This window comes from Micropterus dolomieu, linkage group LG18 (genome assembly GCF_021292245.1).
Source record: "Micropterus dolomieu isolate WLL.071019.BEF.003 ecotype Adirondacks linkage group LG18, ASM2129224v1, whole genome shotgun sequence".
NCBI lineage: Eukaryota > Metazoa > Chordata > Actinopteri > Centrarchiformes > Centrarchidae > Micropterus > Micropterus dolomieu.
Genome location: NC_060167.1, coordinates 15,964,285 through 15,969,710, shown reverse-complemented (window position 1 = coordinate 15,969,710; position 5,426 = coordinate 15,964,285). Strand labels below are relative to the sequence as shown.

At 39.5% G+C, this 5,426-nt stretch overlaps 1 protein-coding gene across 2 annotated transcripts in view; it reads left to right on the top strand.

The window, feature by feature from the left end:
• The first annotated feature begins 608 nt into the window (after window positions 1-608).
• The window catches only part of LOC123986999 (mitogen-activated protein kinase kinase kinase 12-like), a 28,192-nt gene continuing 23,374 nt past the window's right edge, over window positions 609-5,426 (top strand). The window contains exon 1 of one of the 2 annotated variants that reach the window (XM_046075487.1): window positions 609-733. The gene's annotated coding sequence lies outside the window, so the exon portion shown is untranslated. The remainder of the gene's footprint in view (window positions 734-5,426) is intronic. The other variant, XM_046075488.1, reaches the window with a different exon arrangement.

The window sequence follows — 5,426 nt, the reverse complement described above, 5'->3', positions numbered from 1 at the left end:
CTGTTTTGTGAACCGGAAAAAACCGGGGGAAAGGGTGTGATGTTTGTTTGTTAAAGAAGTCACTTTGACAACAATAACATAATTGAAGTAAACAGATATAGACAATATTATATATGAAAGAGATTTTACGCAAAGTGGAATATTTTGCCACTCGTTTATCAGAATGCTTTTTTAAATAAAATAAATAATGTGACAGCAGAGGGCGCTGAAGGAAGTGAAACCAATGAAACGAACCTGTGAAACCCTAGAACATAGTACACATGTAATTTAGTATTTTAACCTATGATTTAAACATTTCAACAGTAGTACACTACAGTATTTCAATCTTTCAGGGTCTTTTATTGACTTGGCATGGCTTACTTTACGATCGTAGGAGGATTTCTGTGTCGATCCGTTCTCCCTTTTTCTCTCTTTATAGAACATTTAAATCAATGCATGCATGTAATCAATGCAGGCAATTTTGTGTTGCAGAATTGGAAGTGGAGTTAAGGAGGGTCAGACTTAGCTCTCACTCAAAACTCCCGTTCTCGCGGTACTACCTTCAAGGTTTATTGACAAGGTAATTAGCCAGATGGGACCCCAGTAGTAGCCTAGTCAGGCTGAATAGAGGCATCACATCTTTCGGGTTTTCTCGTGTGAAAATTTGTTCTTTCTTCATTTACACCCCGACCCAACAGTGGACACCAAACAGTCCTTCGTGTCACTGCATTCAACAACACCGAGCCTGCAAAAGGTAGGTTTTTCTATTAGAATTATGATTGCAGTTTCCTGCGGGGCATCTTAATCCCTCCGATCCCTGGGAATCCCGTTCGGTGTGATATTATGTACTAACAGTAACAGTCTGTGTACGGATGCTCTCAGTTTTACTATACGAATACAATTTCTGTCTTTCGGGACAATGACGATCTTTCATGACCACAAGATTTGAATCGGTAAATCTCGGAGTCGCAGAGCATTTGGTGCGATGTAGGTTAAATTTGTAGTAAATTTTACAACAACCAGGTGGCGCTGTAGGTCAATCACTTTGCTGATCTGCTCGGCCTTGATCGCTTATCACCCGCTCGCCTGACACGTTGACAACTCTTTATTTCAGCCTAATGAAATCAATAAATATTGATTTGAGGGGGGGAGTGTCATTTTCCTGAGAGGGCAGGGTGTGGGGCTTTTCTTGAAAAAGACGACCACGGTCCATCTATTTCTTGTAATATCCCAAGATCTCAACTTTGGATTTGCTCAAAGCAAATCACGTGTTTTTTGAAAGAAGTTTGGAGGGCCACACTGCAGCGTATAAATTGTACAACCTTTTAATCTTGTAGGCTTTCGAGTCTTAATATCTAAAAATTGCTAGATTAAAATCAAACTAAAGTTAAACAATCTATTCTAACTTCCCGCCATTTTCAACTACTTATTCCATTCACAGTCAAATGGTAAATGAGTACATGAGGTACTTTTTGTATTTACCATTTGGGCCTTATTGCCCCTGATCAGCACCATGGACAGCGCTCTGCACTGAAACAACATAACAAGCTCGCTTGGGTGATGTTGCACAATGGTTTCTTTTATGTTGCGTTGGCTACTTGTTTTTGAGGCAACAATAGTCTTTTTCACTTGTCATTTATATCTTCACATTCTAAATGTGCCATCGCTTTTCACATTTTTTAACAAATGCTAATTGGCCTCTTTACTTCAGCTGAATTAATGACTTTTAATAAAGGTAATATGTGATCCAGTCAAGTGGGTAATTAGCATAACTCTGTATAATTGGTGACTTCTGTTCCTCCAGAATACAAATTTGGGAAACAATGCCACTACCGCTTATTATTATGAATATATTAGGCAAATGAGGAAAAGATCATCTGTCTTTAACAAGTTATGTGTGTTTACAGAACATTGCTGGATATCTACTGCTGCCTAACAGACACATGCAAAGACAGAAGAAGAAAACTTAGAAGTCAACATAAGATAAATGTGAGGGGTAACAAAATGTAGTTAATTTTTTTTTTTCTTGTGAAATATTGTTATCCTTGTTATGTCTTGTCAAGCTGTAAACATCTTCAAATCTAAAAATCTGTAAAGGGAAAATCCCCTTTGGATTGAACTGCTCATAAACCATGTTCACACTAAGGCCATAGTAAGGCCATTTGAGGGATCACAATCCTAAAAAAGACATCCACTGGCTTCAATTGACAGACAATATAAAGAGATATTCTGAAACAAAAGGAATCAGGAGATATCTGGTTTGGTTTTGCCTTGGGGGGAGGGGTTCTGTGGCAGCCCCTTTTTTCCCAAAAATCGAATGAGTCATGGTCACAGGCAAACTGAAAAAAACAAGCGTTGAAGATAATGTTCATCAGACAGCCTCCTACATCGCTGACCAGCCAGCAATATATCAGACATCCCAGCCTGCCCTCCATTGGCTTGCCCCAAACCATGAGATACATTTGAGGGTGGTGACCAAGAAAACGTCACACTGCCTGTGATTTTCCCTGCAGCTTCCAGCTTTACACGAAGCAATGATGGGAAATGAATCTGCCTTGGCTCTCCTTAAAAGTAAGGGCAAAGCAGTCAAAAAGTCATTTATTTGCAATAAAGCAAGTGTACGTCACATCTCCCTACGTTATAACACTGCAGTGGCTATTTTGAATGGCAGAATGTTTTGTTGAGGAAACATTTGTATACACAATATATGAAAACATATTATATGTTCAATGTTTAAAGCTTCTCATTACTTGTGCTCAAGCAGTGCATTCATTGTTCATAACTGGATATTGATTATGTTAATGAACACACAAATTATAGAAACTGTTTCTCTTTATTGTTAGTAGAGGTTTGCTTAGTTGGCATAACTATGGAAGCCCATTCTTGCCAATGTCATGGGGGGAAAAAAACATTCTGTAAGTCATTATAATGAGAAACTGACAGTAAAACAGAGCAGAATTGTTTCTTCATAAAAACGTATCTCATAATTCTGAGATCTCTTTAAATAAGGAAAAACAGAGCAGATTTGTTTTTCTCAAGTCAATGCATTACACTTCTGTACAAAATAATGAAAATAATGAGAATCTTTCTCAATATAATGACTCAGTATCTCAAAATAATGAGATTAATTAGTTTTTGAGATATTAAGTCATTATTTTGAGGAGGTTTCTATACTAAGTCATTATTTTGAGAGTTTTTCATTATTTTGCAATACAAAGCCATTGTTTTGAAATACTAGGTCATTCTTTTGAGATACTAAGTCATTATTTCAAGATAAGTAAGTCTTTATTTTGAGATAGTTTCTCATTATAATGACTTAAAGGATCTTTGTTTTTTCCACATCACATTGGCTGAAATGGGATTTCATACATAACCAGGCCAGTAAAAAAAAATATATAGACATGGGATGATGTAAATTTGTATGCTATCAAATGACCTTTACATTATGACATTAATAATTCATGACCATAAAATGAAAAATATTATTCCAGCCACTGTTCCTCCCATCGGGCCTACATGTAATGTCACAGTATTATAGGAAGTGCTAGATGTATGCGTGAATTAAGAGAATCAATAAACATAATAGTAATTTTACACATTTTGGTTGTCTCACTCTCACAGCCAAGTGTGTTAGCTGTTGTAATGAATTGCCTTTGTCAACCCCGAGGCTTCATAAATCTCAATTTTTTGGGGGGGGGTGTTAGGATTCACATTTCTTCGTTTGAGAAAATATCTGTTTAGTGTTGCTGCTTATGCTCTATTGTCCCACACCCTGAGAGAGAAAAATTTCCCCACAACAAATCTAATGAGATACAAACTGATTCCCCTGTGGCTAAAAGAAAAGACCCTCAAAACAACAGCCCTAAAACCCTCCGCATAATTATTAACACTTCCCCTGTAACAGCTGGTGAGCCTCTACACTCAAGGGCATTTGGGAAGTGTAGTTAATCCAATGATAATCTTGAGCATGGTTTACACATATTATCGCTTTAATTGCTACGTGTGCTATGCAATTATACCGTCACCAATTACATGGCTATAGTTTACTAGCCTGTCTAAGCATTTGGTTCCCCCTAATAGATGCCCTGTATCAACGCATGCAAGTGAAGCAAGCCACCAAGACATACACTAATGGATCTTCCATTGACATAATGAATTAATTATATGTTCTGAAGCAGAGTGGAAGAGGATAATGCTGGGCCATAGTAGAAGAGTAGCAGTGGAGAAAAATAGGAGACTCTAACATAAGAAAGTGACCGTGAATTGAAGGTTTGAGGTGATGTAGCCAAAGGAAAGTGTAGAGAGAGTACTGTATTTGCGTGAGTGCTTTCACATGTGTCAGTCCATTAGAATGCAGAGTGCGTCCTCCAGTGTGAGTCACACACACACACACCCTCCTTTCCCCACACATCCACCCACCTCACACCACCAGCAGCATCTAACTGCAGTCACCGCCTAATATTACACTGCTGACTTCACACCGGCCAACTGAGGATTCAGTTTCTACGGCAACACGCTCCAGACTCCTCCCCCCGCTCGTCCCCCCCACCCTCCCCCCTCCCACACACCCCCCACCCCCCCTTCCTGGCACAAACCACGTGACTTTCAGGAAGGCTTCTCCAACCTCCCCTTTATTATTAACCCCCTCCTGACCGGACCGCAGCCAGAGGCTCTCCACAGCAGGCTGCCTGGCTGGCTTCTCGCCTCTCAGAGGTTTCAAAGGGAACTCAGACGTATCTTTAATCTCTCCAGAAGATCAAAGCAGCGCTTGATCTAAATGTTGGATTTGCATATTTTAAAACACGGTGGAACGAGTCAATATGGTTCTTCAGTTGTCTGGGAGAACTTCTTGTCAACAAGAGAGTGGTCAATAAAGCAGCATTTGTATTAATAATTGATCACATGACTATTTGTGTATTCGTACGTGAAAAGGTTTTGCTTGTAGTGATAAACCCACAACTCTATCACACAACCCCCTGCAGAGTTTTATAATGACCATACAGCAGACAGACACAGCTAGTGACTAGCTGGTGAACATAATGGAACATATAGTGGCTAATGAGCCAGATATTTCCCTCAGGAGTTGGTGGAGACGAAAACAGGGCTAAAAGGAGAGTTAATATTTGACTCAATCAGGTGACTAGAATCACAATTGGGATTGATTGGGATAGCAGTCGTCATATGTGCATGTGTTCACTCACACAGACTTGACTCGGTTACAAGTTGTGAAGGATGTTTTACAAGCATGGACCAGGTTAAGCAGCAGGGAACACACAGGGTGCAGATGTTGGTTTCAGTTGTTTGATAGGCTGCGTACGATCGCGAAGCCTGTTCAACTATCTGGTACTTTTTTTCGTATCACCTCCCTCGAGGTTCCAAGCAAGGCGATACTTAAATGCAACGACAACACTACAGACTACGGAAGTTTTGAGGCGATAAATCAACTG